Below are 13,848 nucleotides of genomic sequence, written 5' to 3'. Positions count from 1 at the left end.
AGAAAGATTAAACCCTGTTATTTCTATTTGCTTTATTTCCTAATTTTATAATTTATTAGTAGGCTCAGTGTACTTTGATTTATTTCTTCTTCTGAAGTTTTGCCTCCAATAAATATGGGAATCCTTGTTTTGGTAGTTCAGTGTTCTAACCTTTGGCCTTCCCCTTTGATGATTCTTTTTAAATCTTCCTAAAGCAATATTTTAAAAATACTCAAATTTCTTACCTCAAAAGAACATAAGGGAACTACTAGAATATTCTGAGGGTTTTTTTTTTGTTGTTGTTGTTAAGTATTTTGAAAAGGAAGTGAAGGCAAGAAAACAGCATGCAGTATTGACAGGTAAAAAACAAATCTACGATTGCTCCCCCTGCCCCCCCGGCTTCTGTAGCTGTGACTGTCCATACAAGCAGAAGGAAAAAATCATGCTTCTCCTCCCAATGCCCCAAATCAACCAGGATCCCAGCATCCAAAACCCACAGTTGATTTGACTTTAGAACCTAGACTTGTCATTCTCATAGTTCACATTTAAAAATTATGTTGTATTTTTGTATTTATGGTCAATGTCATACTCTGTCATTTAAGGAATATCATCAGTATCATTTAAGATTACAGAACATAGTAAAAAGTATATAAGACAGTAGAAATTAAAACCACATGGAATCTCAAAAATCTTGAGGTGATTCCTTGTAGGTATGTCTGCCATGTATCAAGAAAGATGATATCGATATATACAGAAGCATTTGCATATATTTATATATCAAATATCTATTATCTGGAGAGACAGTTGCCCTCACCTTACCCCAGAGATTTTTTTCAAGAAAGTTATTGTTTATTTGGAACGTACTAGCTTCAGAAAAATAAAGTTATGAAAGCTATCCATGACCCTTAATATTCTTTTTATTTTCTTAATTTTTGACAAATGACATTTGTGTACTACAATTAATACAGACATCATAAAGAGCAAATTTGGACAATTTTTAAATTTTTCTTTCTTCATAGTAAGTAGCTTTTTCTAACCTCCTTCCCTATTTTAAGGAAATCCTTAGAAAGTCATCTTCTTTGCATTCATTAGCCATGCTAAGAGTGTAGGGAAATCTACACTCCACTCTCAATTACCATTTTAATTTTAGCCCTAACTTACTACGCCAAAGCCATAACTCATGATTGATTTGAAAACTGGGCACTGAAGAAAAATAATCAAAATTTGACAATTTAACAGAAGAGGAACCTTTGATCTAAAAGCTACACTGAAGAAAATTTCACTGGACTTGGTAGCAAACACCTACCTACCTATAAGCACTTGGGAGGCTGAGGCAAAGGATTGTGAGCAACAGGCCAGAATGGTGACATGATGAGTTCCAGGCTAGACTGGACAAAGTGGATGCTACCTCAGGAAACAACAACAGCAACAACAACTGGAATGTAGTTCATATTGAACAAATCAGGGCTGGGGATATAGCCTAGTGGCAAGAGTGCCTGCCTCGGATACACGAGGCCCTAGGTTCGATTCCCCAGCACCACATATACAGAAAACGGCCAGAAGCGGCGCTGTGGCTCAAGTGGCAGAGTGCTAGCCTTGAGCGGGAAGAAGCCAGGGACAGTGCTCAGGCCCTGAGTCCAAGGCCCAGGACTGGCAAAAAAAAAAAAAAAAAAAAAAACATATTGAACAAATCACTTGCCTAAAATGTGCACGGTCCTGAAGTTGATTCCCTAGCGCCGAATCCCTGAGCACCAAAGTGAGAAAAGGTTTGAGAGGAAGGGAGGAGAATATACTATTTCTTTTATAAAATTTAATAGTTCATACTGAAGATGCAGCCAGGCACTGGTGGTCACGGCTGTAATCCTAACTACTCAGGAGGCTGGGCTCTGGGGATCATGGTTCAAAGCCAGCCTGGGCAGGAAAATCGTTAGACTCTTAACTCCAATTAACCACGGTGGCTCTAAGTGTTAGAGACCTAGCCTTGAGGAAAAAGAGCTCAGGGACAGCGCCCAGGCCCCAAGTGCAAGCCCTACAACAGACACACACACACACACACACACACACACACACATACACACAAAAGGAAAGAAAAGGTGACTGGTAAATCTTCCAGTGTCCTTGCGTAAAATAGGGACAAGGAGCCACTGAGCTGTGCTTCTAAATTCAGTCATGCTCTAATAATAATAGATAATAGAGCATAATAAGCTTCGTGAAATTCAAGCTCATCTGTCTGTTAAGTAATTAGTAATAAATTTCTTGAATTCTATATGCAAATGTATGTGTAGACTCATTAAAAAAAAACTTGTCTTTATTTCAAAGATTTTGATAGTTTAAAGCAACAACAAACCAGCCACCTGGAGATCATAGATTTTAGGAAGGTGACGTCGCTGTCAGAGACATCTTTCTCCTATCCGTTGATTTCACAGGCATAAAAGTGAGGGGGATTCTGTATGAACATACTGGTGAAAGGAAGCAAGTAGCAGACCAGCATCTCAACTGATAATTCCTCTGATAAAGCTTCAAATTCAAATCCAATTCAATTCAAATTCAGAGTTCAAATTCAACTGATAAAGCTACTCAAAAGTCATCACTTACATAGATCTCACAGTGGTACACAGTATGTGGATTGAACTGAGAATCAACATTCATATTAATATTAACATAAATAGTTGAAAAGTAAAATTTGATTCTTCTTTAGGCAAGAAACAAAATATAAATAGAACTTGATCACGGTTTGTTTTGGTTTTTTCCCAATGAAGCATCTTGTAGTCACTAAAGTGCCAGAACCCACTTTACAGAATTCCTGCCTTAGAGTAAGTACTGGATACTCATCAAAGTGCAAAGGATATATATTAGCCTGTACTGCAGACCGTAGTTTGCTATCTAAAATGAAATCATTCAATGCAGCCTGGGTTTGTTTCCTCCCTAGTATGAACATCAAAACATGTCCCCTGGTCTATAACAGTTTCATTTTAACCTGTGGCCATGGCAAGGCAGGCTAGTTTGAGGCCTCTAATCAAGAAGGTGTTATGAAGCAAGCCAATTACTGTCATAGTTGCCGTTAATGGTGCAAAACCCAAGACCCCATCCTGCAGTAACTGATTGCATAGCCTTCTCTCCACTTAGTCATATGCAAAGGCAATGAAGGAATCTGACCACAAGCATTCTCATAAATTTTTAAATACAGTTCCCTGGCTAAGTTAATAAATGAATAGAATGGTTCAGAGTTTCCAGCCAGAGTGTCACAAGTAATTGGTAAGATTGGTTAAAAAAGTTTTTTTTAAAAACTAGCAACTATTTAAAAAGGGGTTACATTTTCAGATCATTAAAGGGAAGTGCTTTATTTGCCAATGATTTATTTTATTTGTAAAGTATCCTACCCCTAATGAAATGAAATCGCCATGACTTTAGCTCAGTAAAATGTTTTATTACTTCTAAGAGCTGTGTAAGTGGGTGTCTGTGCGTGTTTGGAATGTGTAAGAGTTGAAATTACTCTGAAATAGCTTTTATTTATTTGTTTCTATGTAAAAAGTTTCTTTTTAGAAATATGGAATTTGAGCTTTACCCCATCAATACTTGTCAACAGAAAGCTAGTGCTAACTTCAAAGTGTATTGGACCTTAACCTTGATCTTCCCTTAACCTTACCTTGATCTGCAGATAGCTGAAAGAGAGTGGACTTGGGAAACACTTACACTCTGTCCGAATATTATCCATCTGTGAGCTTAGTCAGACCAGTCGGTAAGAGTTTTCCAGGCAAAGAAGACTTCCAAATCATTTTTAGTTTTTCAACAATATTTTCCTTAATCATCTTTTTCCCCCTGCACATTTTGTGTGTATATGTGTGCCAGTACTGGGGCTTGAACTTGGGGTCTGGGTGCTGTCCCTGAGCTGTTTCCGCTCTAGGTTAGAGTCCTACCACTTGAGCCACAGCTCCACTTCTAGCTTTTTTGGCGGTTGTTAAAGTGAAGAGTCCCATGGATTTTTCTATCTGAGCTCTTTCTGAGACATAATTCTCAGACCTCAGTCTCCTGGATAGCTAGGATTTGCAGGCATGAGCCACCAGCACTGTCCCTCCAGCAAAGTTATTGTCATAGTAGACATATCACAATGGCTTCAGTGACCCAAAACACATCCGTGACACAAGAAGTTACTAATGCAACACCTATGTGCACGACTTGTACTGGTATCTCCCATTACAAACAATCAACAACTCCTGCAGTGAGATGTAAAACTAATATGAAACGTCAAAGCTGCTTCCTTATTGTGTTCTTTCCTAAGCATTTCATTTTTCCCCTCAAAAGGTTTATTTTGTGTGAGTTCTACTGCAAAGCTATTTTAAAAGGAATTTCCTCTTTTATCTATAAGGCTAGTCATTTGCCTTAAAAAGCTGTATTTACAACTAAAAGAAAGGCAAGCTATTCTTAGAAGGAAATTGGCAAGAAGAAAGGACGGGAAACCAGTCCATCGATCAAACTACTTTTGTCCAAACAGCATATTCATTCTATAAACAGGACCAGACAGAACCTTCAAAGGTGTGGGGTTTGTGTGTTTTTTTCCAATTCTTCCTATCCGTAGCGTATTCAATCTCTGTGCTACTCCCTTTCACATTGCCATGACAGAGAACGTGAGAGAAACAGTTGCAAGGAGGAAAGATTTACTGGGGGTCGTGTTTTTAGATTTCAGTCTATCCTGTCAGGGAGGTTATGGCAAAGTGTCAGAACGGCACACATCGTGGTTTCCAGGAAGCAAATAGAGAAAAACTGACACAGGGGCTGGTAGGGAACGAGGTACGTTCACCAAGCATCACTGAAACGGCTCCCTCCAGCGAGGCCCCACTTCCTAAGGCTTCTAGAACCTTCCATGATAGTGTCACAGCTGGAGATCAAGCTTCTTCTACATGAGCCTTGAGGAAGGACACTTCATATCCAAATTGTAACAGACTTCATTTCATTTTTGGTAATAGACCACGGTCAGAAATACCAACACTCATTAGAATCCCCAAACCAGTGGCAAGAATCTAAACACTTCTAATTTTTAATTTCCTATTCAACATGTAGGCTGCATGGTTCACCTGTTTGTTTGTTTGTTTTTGAAAGAAATCAGCCCAATAAAATTTTAAGAAGAATTAAGTATGATGATTATTGATACTTGGTGCTAACTCTCCTCTGATGTTCTACCATTCAAAATGAAAATCATTGAAAATCACTGAGTAATTGAACAGTATGGAAATGAACATGATCTTCTACAAAGCCAACTCTGAGAAAGGGAAAACAGAAGTACAGTGGCCCAAGCTGAATGATCAGCAGAAAGGGCTTCCTACCGAAGCCTGGTTTTCCTACCCATTGGTTTTCATGACATGTTGGCTGAAACTAAAACTTCAAGCTCACCTTGGAATGAGAAGAGGTGAAATGTGCTGTAAAGGGAAAGAAAGCTTCCCTTCTGAGAGTAAAGCCATGCTGTGGGAAGCAAAGTGAACGTCCCATGAACAAATGAGGAAACTAGGAGAGAAATGTTGAAGAAGTCCAGGGAAAAGCAAAGAAGTTACCTATGACATACGTACAGGTGAAAAATAATAAAAGGCCATTTTAGCTAGCTTGGTGTAAGTGAACAGGAATACATATTTTACAAACAGAAATCAAGATATGTTATACATACTCAATTTAGATTGTCTGTAGTCAAAAATTTGGAGTCTTCAGAAGTCTCAGCTGCACATTAGTTTCTCTGCTTAATTAGCAAGCTCCAGTATATTTAAACAACTAGAACAGTGACTATTGATCTTTATTCTGAGACATTAGGAATTAGGACCTTTCTTTACTTGGTATTTTCTCCACTGTCCCTAAATATTGCCTCTCTTGATTTATTTTCTTAAGAAAGGAAGTCATTATTATCATAAGACATAAGATGATTATGAAGTACTTGTTTTTATACATTCATTTTATTTTTTATGACAGCATTGGACTTGGATTGGGGGCTGTACCTTTTCTTTTGCTCAAGGAAAGCACTCTGCCACTTGAGCCACACCCCTCTTCTCGCTTTCCGTGGTTCACTGCAGATGAGAGTCTCAGGAGTTTTTCTGCTCAAACTCATTTCAGGCAGCCGTCTTCAGATCTCACCTTCCCCAGGTGCCAGGATTACAGGCATGAGTCCCTGGAGCCCAGCTTTAGGCTTCCTTTTATCTTGTTGTATATGTATTTTATAACCAAATGGTCTTTACAATGAAGTTGATAAATATTTTGTTATTTTACTTTTGTCATTATTTTATGTTACTTTGTTATTTTTATTATGACTGGAAAAACATAGTTCACCTAGAAGCTTGACACAACATATTTTATAATTTTATTTTTCATCTCGGCTATTTTGAAACAGAATGCCTACTTTGAACACTACAAAAATTACAAGTCTGAGTGGTTCCCAAAACTTTGGCTGCAGTCCCAAACAAATCAGAAACAGGTTGTTAGAATTTTTTTTTCCGTTTTTCTTTTTTCTCAACTGCCAGTCTGCCGTATTATTTGAAGAGTAGGCAAGGGTGGTGGGGAGGGGATCCAAAAATAAAGTGCTCTGTTTCCCCAAAACTACCCACATGTAACCCAGTGGATTCAATCCTCTGAATCTACTCCATCCCTCATTTGTGCTTTATAATTGCAGTAGAGGCTGTAAATGGAGATCTAGGGACAAACCTCAGTTCCTTGTTATACATCCATCAAGACTGAAACCAATCATAGACAGTTTTCATGTCCAAAGCTCCACTTAGGAGAGAAAACACCAGTGCTTATGTCTACGCTCATTATAAGTGTGAGTTTCTAAGCCAAAACACCTGGTTATGAATCTTGGTTGTGTTACTCTTAGCTGAATAACTTGAAGGAAGTTATTTAGCCATTTGGCCTCTCACTTTCCTCATCTGTAAAAATGTGAATAGCAATAGTATGTATCATACTGGGTTGTTATGGATATGAAATAAGGTAACACAACTGAACTCTTAGGACACTGCTTGATACGAGGGCTTGAACTCAGAACCCTCAGTTCTCACTTTGCTTTTTGACTCAAGTCTCTCACTCTACCACTGGAGCCACACCACCACTTTCGGCCTTTTACCTGATCATTGGACACAAGCATCTCACAGACTTTTCTATGCCTTCACAGCGTGATCATCAGATCTCAGACTTACCAGATGTGAACCAGCAGCACCCTACATGTTCTCTCAAAAAAAATCTTACTAACATTGGTTTAAAAGCAGTGGTCATTTTAAAATATCTAGTGAAATCGAGCATCATAACTTGCTAACAGAAAGTTCCATTGTGGAGTAGAAAGAGTATGACTTGGAGACTAGAAATTCATTTCAAACTCACCAATAAAATGCTCTAAAACTTATTAACTCTGGCTCTAATTGCTCCATAAACACTTACAAATAATTTGTTGCTCTCACTGTCTTACGTTGAAGATAATAAGAACTGTTTAGAACCATAAAAATAGTTTAGAAGTATTTTAACATAAAATAATAATGCATTTGAACATGAATAGGATATATTTAATCAAAGGATATGCATAATACATCAGAGAGGCAGAGAAGGACTAAATGCAGGCCAGGAGAGTAGAAAGGAGAGTTCTAGAAGAAAGTGATATGCAGAGCTGTTCTAAGGAATGAGGAGGATTTGCAAGGCAGTATACTCAGAATTTTACGAAAATGCATGCGTGGAGATCACTGAGTAAAGTCCATTATTAGCTTTAAATCACATGGAGATCACTGAGTAAAGTCCATTATTAGCTTGGAATCACTAGTAGGGTCAATGTAGACCGCACTTGGTGATGAAAATGTCCTATCAAGAAGTTATATGTTATCTACTATAGGTTGGTGAGCAAATTAAGGTAGTTTATAAAGTATGATTTATGTTATTTACATCATAACCATGGTATCTTATTGTCTTATCACACAGAGAGTAATGAACACCATTTTCTCTTTTTTTCTTTATTGTCAAAGTAAAGTACAGAGGGGTTACAGTTTCATGCATTAGGCAGTGAGTACATTTTTATCCAACTTGTTACCTCCTCCCTCATTTTCCCCCGCCTCCCCCCTCCCCACTTCCCTCCCCAACCCCATGAGTTGTACAGTTGGTTTATACCATATAGTTTTGTAAGTATTGCTGTTGCATTGGTTTGTCTTTTTATCCTTTGTCTCTTGATTTTGGTATTCCCTTTCCCTTCCCTAGTTCCAATACACGTATATAAAATATCCAGGGTACTAAAATCAGTTACAGTGATATCAGGGGTAAAACCATGGGAAGGAAATACGGGGGCGGGGGGAGAGAAAAAGGACACAGTTTCACATGGCATGTTGAAAATAAGTACAATAGACCCCTTGTTTCCATAACTTGACATTCATTTCACTTAGCATCATCTTATGTGTTCATAAGGGTATAGCTATTGCTCTTGTGATCCTCTGCTGTGACTACCCTAAACCTGTGCTAATTATTCCCTATGAGGAAAACCATAGAGTCCATGTTTCTTTGGGTCTGGCTCACTTCACTTAGTATAATTTTTTCCAAGTCCTTCCATTTCCTTACGAATGGGGCGATGTCATTCTTTCTGATTGAGGCATAAAATTCCATTGTGTATATGGACCACATTTTCCTGATCCACTCATCTACTGAGGGGCATCTGGGTTGGTTCCATATTTTAGCAATGACAAATTGTGCTGTGATGAACATAGTTGTGCTGGTGGCGTTGGTGTGGTCTTGTTTGTAATCTTTTGGGTAGATGCCCAAAAGTGGGGCTGCTGGGTCATAGGGGAGCTCTATGTTTAGCCTTCTGAGGAATCTCCATACCACTTTCCAGAGTGGCTGAACCAGTTTACATTCCCACCAATAATGAAGTAGGGTTCCCTTTTGGCCACATCCCCTCCAGCATTTGTTATTGTTAGTTTTCCTGATAATGGGCTTTCTTACTGGGGTGAGGTGGAATCTCAGTGTTGTTTTGATTTGCATTTCTTTATGGCCAGTGATGGTGAGCACTTCTTCCTGTGTCTTGGCCATTCTCATTTCCTCTTCAGAGCAGTCTTTTTCTGGGTCTTTAGCCCACTTGTTGAAGGGGCAGTTGTGGACACCATCTTCTATTTTAAAGAATAGCCAGTCTTACCAGGCACAGGTGGCTCATGTCTGTAATTCTAGCTACTCAGGAAGCTAAGAGCTGGCGATCACCACTGGAAGTCAGCCTGGCAGGAAAGTCCATGAGATACTTATCTTCAATAAACCACCTAGCAACGGGAAGTAGAGCTGTTGCCCAAAGTAGTAGAATGCTAGCCTTGAGCAAAATAGTTCAGGGACAGTGCCCAGGCCCTGAATTCAGGCCCCACTATCAAACCAAAAAGCTAAAAAAATAAACAAGAATAGGTAACCTAGAAATCTCCAAACCAAGGCAGAATCCAGGAAGAAGAACAAAACAAAACATAAATTCACTATCATTAAAATAGGCTTTGAGGCATTGCTGGTGAAGATCTTTTCCCATTTGGTTGGCTGTCTTTCTAGTGTAGTAGCTATGTCTTTAGCTGTGCAGAAACTTTTTATTTTAACGTAGTCCTATTTGTCAAGTCTCTCTCCAGTCTGTTGTGCCCCTGGAACTGTGCTCAGGAAGTTCCTGCCTGTGCCTATAAGTTCTAGTATCTCTCCTACTCTGTCCTATCAGAGTTCCGGGTCAGATGTTGAGGTCTTTAATCCATTTTGAGTTGATGTTAGTGTATGGTGACAGGTTGGAAAAAAAACAACAAAACAGACTTTGAGTTTGTTTCACTTGAACGTATTGAATAGCAGAAGCACCTGGAAAGACGACACATCAGCTGACTTCCTTTGGGACTACTGTGGTGGGCTGACTGTCACCACGGAGGACGTCGGGGGCTTTTGATAAAATGGAAGATGACACCTCAAAACCCAGCCCACCGTCTCCACTTCAGCTTTTACATAGTACCAGTTCAAAGAAGTTGGCAGAGTTATGAGATGGACAATTACTCGTGTCACGGTGGAGAATGGACATCTTTTGCTTTGTCCTGTTGGCCAACACATATTTTAGCTGGTCACATAACTTAAAAATTATTTTTCCAGACTGGACTCTTGATTATGTCTCTTCTAAGACTGATCTTTGCTCACGGAAGATTTCAACTGTAACGTAATCCTTTTACTTGAAATGAGATAAATACTTGGCTCTTAGATGAATCATACCTCTAAATAAGTTGAAACTAATATTTCTTTGTCATTAGTGCTCCTCACTTCTCCAGGGTGTCTTCTGACTCTCCTTGAAGTCAAAACAGACTATTTTGCCATTTATCGCGTGCAGATCATTACAGCTTTCACCATAGTTTTTACTCAAAATACTACTTTTATGATTTATCCCCCCAAAGCTCATATCCTGAATTTTTTAGCCACAAATATTTATTTAATCAGCAATAATTCTTACTTTATCTTAAAAAAAATAAAGACCTAACTAGATACCAATTAGGGAATAAAATTAGCATCACCGATTGCTATAGAGATATTGAGATAGCTATTGAGAAATATGTCGATATCACTTTACCAAAATGTAATAAGTAAGCTGAACATTTACAGCGCAAGATGTGGAAGCCTCCTAAAATGTTGACGATAGTTCAGAGATGGTTTAGGCTACGCAGCTGAAGAGCCAGCTTGGGGGCTATTCACAGCACCAGACAGGAACTATAAGACGGGCAAAAATGCGCATTCTGTCACCCACTACGAAGATGTCCCGCCGGGTGCCGGTGGCTAAGCCTTGCGACTGTCATCGCTTTGGAGGCTAAGGGTGGGAGGGGGGCGGGGGAGGCCAACCCAGGCAGAAAAGCTCTTGAGATGCGGGGTGCAGTGGTGTCAACCCGTCATCCCTGCTCCGTAAGAGGCCCAGATTCGGAAGGTTGCTGTCCCGGGCCGGCCCAGGACAAAGAAACAAAAACTCACAAGACCCCATTTCCACAGGGGAAAGCTACACTCGAGCACGTGCCTGTGACCCGAGATGAGGAGGAGCCTAAGTAGACTGCGGCTCAGACACGCATCTGGGCAGGAAGCAAGATCCCATCCTAAATAGTCCGTGGAAAACATCTGGAGGCTCAGAAGTATCCTCACAGCCTAGTGACGGGGAGACCCGGGTTCAAATCCCCGAACCACTCAAGCCAAAAGGCAACTGCGTGCATATCATTAGCCAGGAATCTCTCCTCCCGTGACATTCATTAAGGCAACGGGCCGTCAGCTGTGTACCAAGGTGGCGTAGTTATTGTTTTGTTTGTTTGTTGCTGGTCCTGGAGCTTGAATTCCGGGTCTGAGCACAATCTCTGAGCTCCTCTTTGCTCAAGGTTGGTGCTCTACCATTTCGGCCATGGCTCAACTCTGGCTTTTTCTGTGATTCATTAGGGGTAAGAGTCTCATGGGCTTTCCCGCCTGGGCTGGTTTCAAACCTCCATCCTCAGATCTCAGCCTCCCGAGAAGCTAGGATTTACCAGTGTGAGCCACGGGCATCTGGCTAGTGGCGTATATTTTATAAAGCTGGATTCACTTACTAAAAAGGAGCTGTCCTTCATTCCTACATTGTTTCTTAATATCTTTTACTTTGTTACATGATCATAACAATAAGTGGAAGTTAAAATGTCTGTACTGCGCCAAATTAAAAGAAGACAGGCACGCGTTCTTTCAATGATGTCGACTATTTTGAAATTATCTTTGTAATCTAGGCGAAAGGCAATAACACTGTCCTGCCACAATGTCCTTGTTATTTGAAAGTGAGACATGAACTCTAAAGGACTGTGCTAGAAAATAACCTCCTGAGTTAGTCTGAATTATGTTGCCATTTGGTTTCTACCTGTTGGTTCTATTCCACATGTTGGAATCACACATTAAAAAAAAAAAAAAAGATTCCGTTCTCTTTCTTCATAGTATTTGACACCACAAAGAAACTATGGAATTTTCTTGGAACTTTTTTTTTTTATGACTAGGCATCCTTGGTTCCATTCATTACATTTCACATAAAATAGATCTAAGCAACGAAGAGCTATACTCCCAGCCTGATCATTCACCATTGATAAGAAGCGTGTATTTTTATCTGTAGAGGCTTCGTCATGTCATGGCAGTAAGAACACATTGGACTGCCCTCTCTAATGGCTGACAAAACCCATTAGTCAATCTGGACAGACAGTGCAGGGTATCTGTGAAAGATTAAAGCTTTGCTCAAAATGGATGATAGGCATGACCTTAGAACGCAAAGCATGGGACGTTCCAACTACTGTTTTCTAATGTGATAGGATAGGATCATATTGGCTTTGGCCACATAAATGAGAATCAGTCCTACCAAAGGCTATTATTTGAATGCAAGTTGATTTTCCCAGATTTGCTTTTATATCCCTCACAAAATAGGTACTTCCATATCACAACGCTCTTTCTAACGAAGGAGTTAAATATTAGTTTTCTTATTTTTTTTTTTTAAGAATCCCAGGATAGAGACCTTGTGGTGCTCCAGTATCGCCGTTCTCTGCCTGCGTTAGCCTCCCAAATCAGGTGTGTGGACTCAGAGCCCAAACAGCCTTTGCAGACAGTGTTAGGAGCGAGTCCAGTTCCAAAGCACACCGCTGGCCGGGGCCTGCTTTTCCTCCAGGACAGCCCGATGCCATCGGGAGAAGCATCCCTCACAACAGTGCTGAGTAGGATGCTCGTTTAATGGTCCAAAGAGATCCGTACAACACGTGCACAGAGAGGGGGACGGTTCAGATCTCCCCACTCGACCTAAGTTCTCGTTTCTCTTTGGCTAACAGATGCAGATTTTTATGAGCTAAGATTACTTTTATTCAGAGACCAAATGCTGGCCCCTTCACTTGTAAATATAATTTGTATTATGCTTAGTATACATTTAAGCCTGCGTTTTTACATGTTGATAGCCAGTAGTTTAATAAACCTTCCTCTGAAGCATATATGTAGATTTTAGGGATACCTGGTATTACCTCCAAATGACCCAAACAGATGCTCACTTTATCCAACGATTTATCTCAAACAACTTGTTGGTTGAAGTCCAAAGACGACTAGGAGAGATTTCTCTTCCCTCCAGGATGACTATAGCAATGACAGTGTGCCCACCGTCTCTGCCGCGATCCCACAGGAGGTACATACGAGTTAAGCGAGCAAAGAGGACAAATCACCCTCTTAACCTTGAGAGTACTCACTTCCTTTAGTCCTGGCCAGAGGGTTTTTTGGAAGATACTATTGTGAACTTCCATTGTTGGTGTAAGCAGTAGAAAAACAGAAGACAGCAGCCAGGACTGGTCACCCTAACAGAAACAAGGATGAGTCCTTCTGACCCTTAGAATCACTAGGAAGTGGGGGGAGTAAGTAGGGATTTCAGCCGAACTGATGGATTACCTGTGCTACTGCAGAGATAACACTAAAAACACTAAACTATTCGGAGTTATGGTAGGTTCCCCACCTTTTGACTTGGGAAATAACATATGTAAAAGACAAGAAAAAAAAATTCTAGGCACCAATGGCTCCTCGGGAGGCTGAAACGTGAGGATCACATCCCAGCCAGCTGGGGCAGGAAGGCCTAAGCGACTCTTCTCTCCAGTTAACCCCCAGAAGATGGTTCAAGTGGGAAAGTGCTAGCCTTAAGCAAGAAAGCTAAGAAATATTGCCCACATCCTGAGATCAAGCCCAGTCCAGGCACAAAACCAAAACTTTAATGAGTCTCCACTTCCAAAAAAAGAACAGTCAAGAACATTTTCTAACATCTCCATTAAATCTAAGATGTTATCCCTGACGATCCCTTTGAAAAGGACTCGAGCGAATGAGAGATGCTCTTCTGAGAAGTCAAAGTCATGTGACAGGAACGTAACGTAAGAG

The 13,848-nt window shown here is 40.2% G+C and overlaps 1 protein-coding gene and 1 long non-coding RNA gene across 2 annotated transcripts in view; both read left to right on the top strand.

Moving 5' to 3' along the window:
- Dlc1 (DLC1 Rho GTPase activating protein) overlaps positions 1 to 13,848 on the top strand; it is a 334,097-nt gene that overhangs the window by 238,314 nt on the left and 81,935 nt on the right. The window lies entirely within an intron of this gene.
- LOC125339480 overlaps positions 5,004 to 13,848 on the top strand; it is a 30,520-nt gene continuing 21,675 nt past the window's right edge. Inside the window, exon 1 of the long non-coding RNA XR_007208543.1 lies at positions 5,004 to 5,668. This is a non-coding gene — a long non-coding RNA (uncharacterized LOC125339480). The remainder of the gene's footprint in view (positions 5,669 to 13,848) is intronic.

The sequence above is a fragment of the Perognathus longimembris genome, chromosome 21, assembly GCF_023159225.1.
Source record: "Perognathus longimembris pacificus isolate PPM17 chromosome 21, ASM2315922v1, whole genome shotgun sequence".
Classification (NCBI taxonomy): domain Eukaryota; kingdom Metazoa; phylum Chordata; class Mammalia; order Rodentia; family Heteromyidae; genus Perognathus; species Perognathus longimembris.
The sequence above is the reverse complement of the archived record's forward strand: the minus strand, read 5'-3'. Positions and strand labels throughout refer to the sequence as shown.